Source organism: Eutrigla gurnardus (genome assembly GCF_963514095.1).
Source record: "Eutrigla gurnardus genome assembly, chromosome: 5".
Lineage (NCBI taxonomy): Eukaryota > Metazoa > Chordata > Actinopteri > Perciformes > Triglidae > Eutrigla > Eutrigla gurnardus.
This window is the reverse complement of record NC_139919.1, coordinates 4,737,019-4,749,865: the sequence shown is the minus strand read 5'-3', so window position 1 is coordinate 4,749,865 and position 12,847 is coordinate 4,737,019.

Sequence of the window (12,847 nt, the reverse complement as noted above, 5' to 3'; positions counted from 1 at the left end):
GATCAAAAAGAACATGTTGCCTAAAGCGCTCTCAGTGACTGCCAAGTATTTCTACATGGCTGTCACTTTGCCACTGTGTACATCACCTGATGGGAGATAGTTTTTAGTATTACAATATCAGAGAAACATCTCAGAACAGCACATGATATCAGACTGGTGTGCTTTTGCTCATGGCTGTTCGGTCAAGACACTTTTCTCAGTTTAAATTGATTGCAGTCTGTTCTGTGATCACTGCACCATTACCGACAGAAATGGTCACTAACTAATCTGTTTAAATATGTAAGAACATGGTTTAATCAGTTCAATCAATTAAGAAAATATGGGATTCATGATCTTAGCTTGATGATTCTCAACCAACTTTGGAAGTGTCTTCCATTTTGACCTTGGGACTTCCAGCCCATAATAATCAGCCATTTAAAGATTTATAATTACCAAGTTTATCTTCAGGGACAGTGAACAGTAAAAAACAAAACAAACAAAAAGAAATTTACTGCAACCACCTAAACTTGCCTACTCAAACAAAAAGGATACAAAAGACATATCATTAACCTGACCTGAACTCATTTATTAAGCTTGCGTACGCACAAAACGGGACTGGAAACGTGCGTACGCCACTTTCCATGCAAAGGTTTTGATCTATAAAAAGACTGGAAAGTGTGCGTACCTGTAAGCAAACCTTGAGCCATGCGTACGCACATTCTGGAGACTGGAGGGGAATCTGTGGTGAACTGAAGTCAGATTGTAGAAAGTAAATGTGAGAAGAACTATTATAGTTTTGATGACTCGCATACATTTCATTCCATATTATACGTAAGATCCCATTATCATGAAGATGAACTCCAGCAGTGTTATTGGCGCTTGTACGGAGTGAGCATTGTTTCATAAACTCCTGAAAATCCAACTCATATCTTAAATCAAAATTATTTCTAAATATTTAATCAGCGCTGTGTCACCACAGGAGGAGGAGACAGCCCGACTGCATGTAATACAGGATACAATAAATACCCTCCATTAGATCACTGCAGAACACAGCGGGAAACACTACATATTCTCCTTAATGTGCATATGTCATCAGCACAAATATAAATACAGCCAGTAAGTGTTTGTTAGGTGAGGAAGACAACAATCAATGTTCATTTTTTAACAGAATCTTTATTAATTGGGCAAGTTCTTGCATTACTTCTCCTGTTTGCTGTAGCTCTGTAACGTTGTTTATTGTGCTGATGGTGTCTCGCTGGAGTCGCAGGACGCAATCCGTGAGCACCCGACTGCTTCCTGGTGTGCACCGCTGGTTGGAACCAGACGCTGGGCCGAGTTCAGCCACTGTCCGCTATTGCTGAGGCCACTAAATAAAATGGTTTCTGGGCCTCCACCTTCCCAACAAGTGTCTCCATCTCATTTTCAGAAGAGTTTTTTACTCTTTTCTGGCCTGTCACCATGATTCATGACTTTTTTTTAAAAAGGGTAAAAATGGCCGTGTACAGGGCGGGATAAGAGGCGGATTCAGGTACGCACAACTGTAGGGAACATTGCTTACAGGTTGCAGGTTTTATAACTCAAATCTGATTTTTTTTTTGGTGTACATACAATTTTAGTTAAGACCCTATGCACAGTTTTATCAATGAGGCCCCAGGGCCCCATACAACCAAGCTCACCTGCAGCTCGTCACACAGACACAATCAGCCAGAGAGAAGAAAAACATCCACAACATGCACAGGAGATTAACGCAGTACACCAATACATAGAACTGTCCATACGACTCGGGGTCGTAACAGTGACCCAATCGGAAAGAAATACACCTAAGATCAGAGAGACTTACATTGCACATGTTTGTTGAGGAACTTTTTAGCAAACAGCTGCTTAATTACATCTACAAGGAGAAGAGCTGCATATTAATATAATTTATTGTCAATTCATCACAACCAGAGACATAAAAATACATAATTCCTTCCTGTCACAACTGAAGCCTGATCATTCATTCAGTATGAAAGGCCAGTTGCTCCTTGTTATTTTATGAAAGAAAATAAAAATGTTTGTTCACATGTCTTTTCTGGTTGTAGCCAATGAGGGATGTTGAATCATGGCAATCATACATAGGAGGGTTGTATCATTAGGGTCTAACACAACACAAGACAGCATGTTGTTACTGATCTGATTTGGGCGTCTTCACACTCATCACAGGCATGTATCATCACAGAAATGTCTGTCTATAAAAAGTGAATCATCAGTCATCATGAAATCACCCATCGGTATGTGGACTACGGTTTCAAAGCCTCAAGTTCGGCATTTTGGCTGTCGCCATATTCTTCAACCTCATCCAACCAGTGAATGTGACCATATTTGGACTACGGCGGGAGCGATGGTTGGATCTGATGAACAAAAGCGGCAGAGCGCCAACCGGAGCAGTAACCTTACTGGATATGGATCCATCTGGATTCTGTTGTGAAGCTGTTGAAGTTAGCTTCATAATTCAAGGTCAACTTTAAAGCTAACTATTAAAGCCGTCTTAGTCACTAACTGCATTTTGGCGACAGTTGTAAAGTAGCAAGGCCGTGGTAGTGACCTCTCAATCACAAGGTAGCCCTGCCGTAAAGCATCCCCTGCTTTCTGGTCTGTTGGACTCTAAATGGACCATAATGTACTAAATGAACATCATGCTGGATTGAAGAAGACTTGAAAGTAGAGATTGAGACCATAAACTCATGTTTACTGAGGTAATAAATCAAGAGACGTAGGGTTATTTTCTCTTGGACATTCATCCAATCAGACTTATTTTTACAACCAGAGGAGTCGGCCTCTGATGGCCAGAGAGAATGCAAGTTTAAGGCACTTCAGGCGTCTGGCTTCACTTTTTAGAAACGGAGGATTTTGGCTGGTGCTGACAGTGAAAACCCATTTCTGATTTGATTGTTTGCACTACAGACTGTTCTCTTGCTGCAGCGTTTTGGATATATTTTATACATATTTTCATTTTATACTGACTATTGGTGCAGTAGCATTAATCACTATTTCCACGGGGGATAAAAAATATTCAACAGGGGCAGGGATATACAGTATAGACTGGGGGGGGGGGGGGGGGGGGGGGGGGATAATGGCCAGCATGTTTCATCTCATTTCAATTTGAATGTAATTTATATTTCTTTTAGACAGAAAAAAAGTGAAGAAGTGTGTGTTTTTTATAAATAATAATAACAACTCATAATAAAAGCCAGTACTCTATTCATTTATGGAGCAAGGATTCTCACAATTTCACAAGATCACTGGAGAATAATGAGATCACATTTCACGTATGATAAGGTATCTTGTTAGGCTTCACGTAATGCATTTGTCAATAATGGCAGCTCCTGGAGAGCTTAGCGTACGCCAACAACATCAGTCCTATCAGAACTGGAGAGTATTTCTTTGTTGAAAGAAGTTTCCAATGACGCCTTCTCAGGTTGTTCAAGTTAGCATTTTAACACTAAATATTTCAGAAGTAAAGTCTAAAAGTCCACAGAGAGATGCTAGAGAGCTGTTACTTTTAAACAGAAACAGGAAGTGTTGAGTTAAAAGCAAATATTGGCTTTTAGACAGGTCTGTGATATGTTCTGCAGCTATATAGAACAATACTTAATTGACTACTGTACTCAGGTTCTACTCAAGGAGCGAGAGATGGATTAGTGTAAAAGGTAATGTCTATCTGATATGTTCATCAAAGTCCAGTCCAAAATGTTTAGTTTGTTTCCACGTCTGTCCAAGTGTATTCAATGTATGTGTGCTACCCAGGTAGAGTGTGTGTGTGTTTGTTTGCATGTATGCTTGCTGCGCGCAGCTTAGATCTTATCTGGTTCAGACATGAATCCTCAGGAAGATGAAGAAGATGGAGGATTCTAGATCCTCTGTAACCCTGCCTCGCGTCAGACAGCAACCCTGGTTGGAATCTGCGCTGTCCTAGAATGCAGACCCAGCAACTAAAAACAAAAAAACAATCTGGGTCCTCAATCATATTAAACAAAAGAAAACAAATACTCCAGTCGCAGCAGTCTAGCAACAACTTTGGACATGTACAGACTCGTAACATGAGAACAAAGCAATATTACTTCCATAAACTGTCATCAACTTCACTCGTGACTGTATCGTAATCTCGTTAGCATCAGGCCTAGCTGAGGTGTCTCGATCCCAGCATGCAATGCTCACATCAGGAATTACTACATCACATACATAAAGCACCCTCAAGCGGCTATTTTAAGCAACTACTGTCACCTTGAAACACAGTTCTCTCCATAAATTCAGATCTTAAAATGAAACGTACTACAAATATAAGAACTTACTTTAAGAACTTTACTATAAGAACAAAAAAAACAAATAATAATCAGTAAACCCAGTGAACCCAATCAGTGAACATGTGTATGTACTGTACATGTCTCTGCAATCCTTCATGCTATGAGGTTCACACACTCACACACACACACACACACACACACACCTTAATCCCTCTTTCCTCTCTCTCATAGGGAAAGTCCTTATCACCCCTGTGAGGGCCGTTATGTTGAGGGCCAGAGAGCTGACGCACCGAATTCCAACTTTTCCTCTTCCCTCAGCTCATCAGGTGTGGCTGTAGAGACAGACTGGCCCAGCCTTCTTGTCTCCGAGATGAGATGACCTGTTTTTCACTCCACAGCTCACTGCAACCAGCCTAACTTGCAAAGTCCACACATAACACATTTAAATAAGCGTAAACTAATACTAAACCTGTGGACTTCATGAGGCTGCCATGTTCAGTCTGCAGTACTGTGTATGTGGAAAGTGGAGATGGCAGAATACAGACAAAGCACAGACAGTGAGAGTAAGGTAAAGCTTCACAAGGACCCCAACATCACATTCATGTTGTTAGGCTCGTTAGAGATGAACTGCTCCTCGGGAAAGTAGACGAGAGCAGGCTGAGCAGCAGGAGGTGGAGCCTAAAAGCTGCGCTCCAGTCAGACAGTTTCCATCTGCCTTCAAAGATTTGACAGGAAGTCATAGAAAACGTTACATCCTGTTAGAAGCTATCTGTAGGCTATTTGTAGTTTGTGACCAAATTTGCATTTATTTATATTTGTTCATAAATAATCAGAATACTTTAGTAAAACCTCGGGAAAATGTACAGCTGTTGTTGCTTCATAAGAGTCAGGAAAGAAAGAGTTAAATAAGTATAAAAATATAAAGTATAATATATAATGCCAATATTGATTAGTAATGTATAAATAAAATGTATGTATATAAAACACTATATGGTATAGTAGTGTATCTGCTGTTGAGGTAGTATCATAGAAAATAGTGCACATAAGTAAAGTTCGACAGTTATACTGTAATAAATGTGTATTTGCCTCTTAAAGCACACCATGTGGTAATTGCTCGTTTTGGTAAGGGCTATATAAATAACCTCTTTTATTGTCTTTATTATGATTATTATTAATATTATCAACCACATGAGATATTTGTTAACAGATTCATATTTTATTGCACAACATGAGACTAAAAGCTCACAATCTAGTTTTTTTTTTTAAAGATTATTTTTTTCTGGCTAGAGCACCGTTCAAGCCTTTTATTATTTTATACAGACAGTGTGGAAACAGGGAGAGAGAGGGAGAAGACGTTGCAGGAAACTGATCCCGGACTGGGATCCGCGTCGAGGACGTTGAACCTCTGTACATGGGGCGGCTGCCCTAACCACTGTGCCACCGGCCACCCCACGATCTAGTTTTAAATATTAGACTCACACAGAAAATTTGTCGATCACGATCTTAGATGCTCTTAGATGAGACGAGAGCCTCTAGGCTCTAAAAACTGCGGCCGCCTTGATCTCGTGAGATTATCATTGCCACGTGTTCATGACGTCAGAGCAAGTCAGGATCAAGTCGGACACAAAACTAACCAGCATGCATTGTGCAGCGATTGTGGGCAATCGATTCTGTGCAGGCCTGGCTCATCTCCAACGAGACTAACACTCCCGTAGAGAGGCTAAGTCCCGCCCCTTCCAGTGGACCACCATGGGACATTATTTCAGGTATATATGTAGTCAATGGAAAATATGTAAGATACATTCTAACAAATCGTTTAACCAAGGTTTCCATTTTTAACATCTTATTTATTGCATATTAAAGACTCTTAATGTCTTTATTCAATTCAATTCCGTTTATTTAAGAAGGGGACAGTGCAAATTAATGAAACACATGATCATACATGGGTTAAAAATGCCAGAATTAGCCAAAAGGCTAATTTTCATCTGTAGTCCCCTGGCATCAATGTAAAAAAGAATACAAATAAAAAGGATAAAAAACAACAACATAAGCAGGACAGAACTCCACAGAACAACACAGAACATCACGGAACAAACACAGCAGGTAGCAGGGTAAAATAACGGAGCGCAGAATACAAAGCACCAGTGAAGAAAAAAAAATAGACCACATTCAAAACAAATTATTTTAGTCCTGACATGTATATGTATTGATCATCCATTGTCTTAACTGCTTGGTAAAAGATGTGTATGTGTTGAGTTCTCTGATATGTTGTGGGATTGAATTCCATTCTTTTGACGGACCAGGCTGACTGACTAAAAGTGCTTTTTCGCAATGAAATAACACAATCCCCCCTAGACGATCCCCTTGTGACCCGATCAGTACCTGTTCTTGTTCGTGCTAGATTGTGAGTGACCTTAAAAACCAAGCATACATTAAAATATTTTTTGAGGTCTTCCCAGCTTAAAAGCTGGTACTTTTTTAAAATCGAACAGTGATGGAAGTGTTTTGGCTTTTTATCTAGAATTTGTATTGCTTGTTTGTATTGTGATTCAAGTGGTTTTAATGTGCTCAAGTTGGCCTGCGACCAGCTTGTCAAACAATAATTCAGATGACTAAAAATCATACAGTGTAAAAACATTTTGGCAGCCTCTGTGGACATGTAATTTCTGATGGAACGAAGATTTGCAATATTGAGTTTTGCAGTTTTGCAGGTTTTCTTTACATGTGCCTTAAATGAAAGGTTTGAATCAATTAACACCCCAAGATATTTAAATTCACTCACAACCTGTAATTTTTCTCCCGCTACAATAATGTGATGGTCACTATTGGGTTTATTGGTTTTACAAAGAACATACTGACTGTTTTTGAGACATTTAATTGCAGGCAACATTCTCTCAGCCATGCTGTAACCTGAGCCATGGATCTAGTAAGCTTATCTACAACAACTGCCTTGGACCTGTCATGTACAAATAAGACAGTATCATCTGCATACATTATAGTTTCAACCTCAGGACACACAGATGGGAGGTCATTAATATAAATACTGAACAAGAGTGGACCAAGAATGGACCCTTGCGGCACACCAGTGGGCAACTGCAGCGACTTTGATCTATGATTATTTATAGAAACTGACTAAGACCTGTTTGTTAAATATGATTCCACCCATTTTATTGTACCATTACAGAAATTAAATTTTGATATTTTATTAAGGAGCACTTTGTGATTGACCGTATCGAAAGCCTTCCTGAGATCAAGAAATACTGCACCTACAACACCACCCGAATCAAGTGAGAATTTTATTTTCTCTAACAAAAGACATGTACCTGTCTCTGTTGAATGTTTGGCCCTAAAGCCAAACTGCATGGGGTGGAGAGAGGTAGAGCTGTAATCAAGATGGAAAATAATCTGCTCAGCTACCCATTTTTCAGCAATTTTAGATGCTGTCGGGAGAATACTGATCGGCCTATAATTACTTAGAGAATTTAATTCACCAGATTTAAAGATTGGACTGACAATACCTGATTTCCAGGCATTTGGAAACTGTCCAGTTGATATTGACTGATTAAAGGAGAAATCCGGTCATTTTTGACCCCATTTCCGTTGTCCTCAGGGTCATCCCGACTTATTAGAAGCAAAAAACCCGACAAAAATTGACGTTGCCTAGCCCGAGATCTGTACCTGCCTGGCAGCCTTCCAGACTCGCCCCAATGCTAACCCATTGGGGCACGTTATATCTGCTTTCCGGGGCCTCAGAAAACAATTCCAAGACCTATGCAACACAGGTTGGGTCCGTACGAGACACCACGGCGCTCGTTTAGCTCAAATAGTGTTGCAAAACGACATAAATATGTGTTTTAGCATGAAGTTACTCACCTCAAATCACCCTGTAGACGTTAGCAGTAGATAGCCGAGCGCCTGTCGTCCCTCCCAGTCACCGCAGAAACGAAAACGTTTTCCTCATAGTTTTGATTTTGTATCCATAAAGAAACGACCGAGCTGTGCAGTCCTCCTGTCCGTAATAAATCCAGAAAGCTGTTATGTCCATATGTATGACTATGTTACAACATAGCAACGATAGCTTCCACTGCATGAAAAGTCGGATTTTCGTCCCTGTAAACGCCCGGAAATCTCCCTAATTTTAAGTTAACGACAATTTACAGGCTGCGAACGCCGCGTTCGTCTGTGCCGAAAATTGTCGAAAACGAACCACAGCGAAGGCTCTAATTAGCATATGAATAGCAGCGAAACCGCGCCTGGCCAGAGATGGCTTGAATATCCTCACTCAGGATTGGATGAAACCACTAGTTTTAAACAAGTATAATCGCTCGTGATTGGTTGGCAGATCTGGTCATTATAAATGTAAAGCCAACCCACGTTGGTAGATCTATCACTATTGGTCAACCTGATGAGTCATTATAAATGTAAACCCCACCCCCGTTGGCAGATGTGTTACTATTGGTCACACTGGGTCTTTTAAACAAGAATAATCACTAGTGATTGGTTAGCAGATCTATCACTATATGTATATACATATTTATATATATATATATATGTTTATATATATATATATTTATACATATATATACACACATATATTTATTTTTATTTATTTATATATTTATAAATATAAATATGAATGAATTTATTGAGGAAAGGAAAAATTGCCAGGAGGAAGTATTCAAAGAAAGAGCTTTATTGACAACACAACACACAACTGTACAAATTTGCCCACACAACAAACAAATGAACTGGCGACATTCTGTCCGAATTTGGTCAATTTTACAGCCGCCTGCGGTGCGTGGCCCTGTACTTGGGAGTCTTCTCTAATCGCGACTGTAGAGTCGCAAAGAGCTCGGTGAGCTCCTGGCTACGAGAGGATGGAGGTCGCACAATCCATCCAGACACCCAGCCAACAACGCCGTCCTCCTCATCAGACATCATGTCTGTGGTGGCGCACTTCCAACGGTCCACCTCATCGCCAGCAAGCACACTCCGTCTCGCTTCCAGCAGCTGTAAAACAATCAATAAAGACAATCAGTACTGCGCGATGCACTGCGCATGGACACAACACATCTATTAATGCACCTGAAAAATAGGTTTAGGTAGGTTTGGTCACATTGACCAAAAACGGATCTAATAAATCTAATAAGTCTTACGCTCTTTCTCCTGGAACGACTCCGAGCTGACCTCTTCACAGCTTCCGCCTGCGATGCGAGATCAGGCTGTGTGTGTCTGAAGCTCCTGCGTACCGTTTCATAGTACGTCTTACAGGCAGCTGGAAAACAATTAAATGAGTGGTATGAATAAGAAAACTTAAGTCACAGTAAAATTAAAACAAGGAAGAAGAAAACAGTAAAAGTTACTTACACACAATGGCGTCACTATCAGCGTCATAGAAATCTGGACTTGCGGACAAAGCTCCGAGCAAGTAAGAGGTCACAGCTTCGTTATGAGGTGAGGTTCGTCTGTGAAAACAAAATGAACAGTTAAGATCGGTATCTACTGTTAATGCATCTATTTCCTTATACAGCAGAATGAAAGCATATTCTTTAAATCGTACCCTTGCTCCGGTTCGTAGCGCCTACAATTCGTCTCCGAGTTGTGAAGACGGCGTACTGCTTCCTGTAAAAGACCAACAACATACACTTAACAAAGCAACTTAATGTTACACTGGTTCCTCTCTCTTGTTCTTTTACAAGGCTACTATGCTACTTTTAGCTTGGACTATTAGCTTTTAAGCTACTTTTAGCTTGGGCTTGCTTTGCTAATTTTAGCTTAGCTAGCAGTCACCGAACATATTCTTACCGCAATCATCCTGAGAGTCTCCAGCAGTCCTGGATATAAGAATTATAACATTTAAACCACATTTTCTTAAGTGAAGCCTCTCAGAGCAGCATTCCTCCTGCCGGTGAACGTGAACGTCTCCTCATCGTTCCCTCCACTGAATGAGGCGCCCGGTGTCTGCATCCGTCCCTTTAACGGACAACGGTGCACGGCGTTATTAATCACCGTTAGTAAATATATAACCATGGTTTAACATAAGCACTATATTATTAGTTAACGTCGGTAAAAACGGCACATTTTCCGCTTCGCTTGCGCTCGCTAACCCCTATGGTAAATTACCGTCAGTAGTGTCATAACCCGGCTCATAGGTTATGACAAATACGGCATAAGACAAAACAGGTAGCAGTAAATGAATGAGTTTATTAAATTAACTTAAACAATTTGAGGTTATAAATACAAAGATGAAGTGTGTTAGTCAGTAACATCAGTAATGTAGACATGGATGCGTGAGCAATATAGGGTGCAAATGTTGTAAAGTGAAAACAAAGCAGAAACCAAACAAAGAAAATGTGCTGCGGGCGGGGATGCACCCCAATCAGAGCGAGCGAGCGCCGGGTTGCGGCTGGGTTTTTATCCTTGCAGGAGCTCCTGCACCAGGTGCTCCCAATCCGTGCTCTACTGACGTTACCTTCAAGGACACCTAGGAAAAACCATAACTGGTCAACCACATGAGCACATCAACATTAGAGAGGGACCGTCACACCCCCCCCCTTAAAAGTCGGTGTCCCAAATGGATCACCGGCATGCCATCACCATACCACACAGGCACAAAAACAATAATATGAAGATATATGACCTTTATGTTGGATTCCTCAACTGTAACCTCGCCCACCCATCCTCAGCAACCCTGGTACCTGAGAAGCAAATTAAGACGACAGGCGCAACAAGATGGACAACAGATAAATACCAATACAAAAGGCCATATCAACTTGGAAAATAACACCAGACGATTCACTGCAGAGGAGCACGAGACAGTGCATCTGCAATGACATTCTCTGTTCCCTTTATATGTCTAATGTCCAGGTCGTATGCCTGGAGAAACAGTGACCAGCGCATCAGCCTCTGGTTTGGACATCTGAATGAACGCAAAAATGTCAGCGGATTGTGATCTGTATAAACCACTGTCGGCCCCCCCACTCCTACATAGACGTCAAAATGTTGCAAAGCCATGATGAGTGACAAAGCCTCCTTCTCAATAACCGAATAATTACGCTGGTAACTATTAAACTTTCTTGAGAAGAAACTGACTGGTCTTACCACACCCTGGTCATCACTCTGCAACAAGACAGCACCTGCTCCCACCTGACTGGCATCGACTTGCAGCATAAAGGTTCGATCAAAACAAGGAGCAGCGAGAACAGGAGATGAGCATAACAGGAGTCTGACATTTTCAAAAGCCTGCTGACAATCAGACGACCAATCAAATTTCACTTTGGCTTTGAGCAGTTCGGTGAGAGGAAACACGACAGTGGAGAAGTTTTTGCAAAAACTCCGGTAGTATCCCACCAACCCCAAGAACGTCTGAAGTTCTTTTTTTGTCGTAGGTTGTGGATATTCTGTTATTGCCCTGACTTTGGTCTGGACTGGAGCCACACGACCCTGTCCCACCACACGGCCTAAATATGTCACTGTGGCCATAGCAAATTCGCATTTGGCCAAATTAATGGTGAGTTGTGCTTCAGTCAAACGGTCAAATAGGGCACGAATGCGTTGAAGGTGTGAGTGCCATGTGTCACTGTAAATAATCAAATCATCAAGATAAACAGAACAACCTTTCAGACCTGACACTACACGATTCATCAAACGCTGAAATGTTGCAGGAGCATTCTTCAATCCGAATGGCATCACTTTGTACGAATACAGACCCGCTGGTGTAATAAACGCTGATATCTCTTGTGCCCGCTTGGACAAGGGAACCTGCCAATAACCCTTCAGCAAATCAAATTTACTTACAAATTTGGCAGATCCAACCTGGTCTATGCAGTCATCCATACGCGGTAAAGGAAAAGAATCCAATTTCGTGACAGAATTTACTTTTCTCATGTCAGTACAGAATCTAGGTGTTCCATCTTGCTTTGGCACTAAAATGCATGGAGAAGCCCAGCTGGATAACGATGGAACAGCAATGTCGTTCTGGAGCATATATGCCACCTCAGCATCCAAACAACTGCGTTTAACCGGAGCCATACGATAGAATTGCTGTTTAATCGGTTGAGCCTCTCCAACATCTATATCGTGCTCGATCCAGTCAGTTCTTGAAGGGATGTCACCAAACAACCCTGGATATTTTCTCACCAACTCTGACAGCTCATTGCATTTTGACTCTGGCAGATGAGCCAGCAAACTCCCCAAATTACAAAGCGATTCGGAATTCTTCAAACGTCCACTTAAAAGACTTTCATCAGGCTCTGGTACGCCATCTGCCTCCTGCACTAGAACCTCTGCAAGAGCTGGACACACTACATTCTTCCCATCCTGATCCAAATCTGTCTCCCCTACACGCTTGTAGTAAGGTTTGAGGAGGTTAACATGACAGAGTCGCCTGGCTTTCCTGCGACCTGGTGTTTCAACAACATAATTCAAATCCGAAATTTTCTCACTGACTACGTATGGGCCTGTGTACTTAGCTTGAAATGGCGAACCAACAATAGTTGTGAGTGTAAGGACCTGATCTCCTGGTGTAAACTCTTGGCGCTCTGCGCGACGATCATACCACCTTTTCATTTTGGTTTGAGATGCAC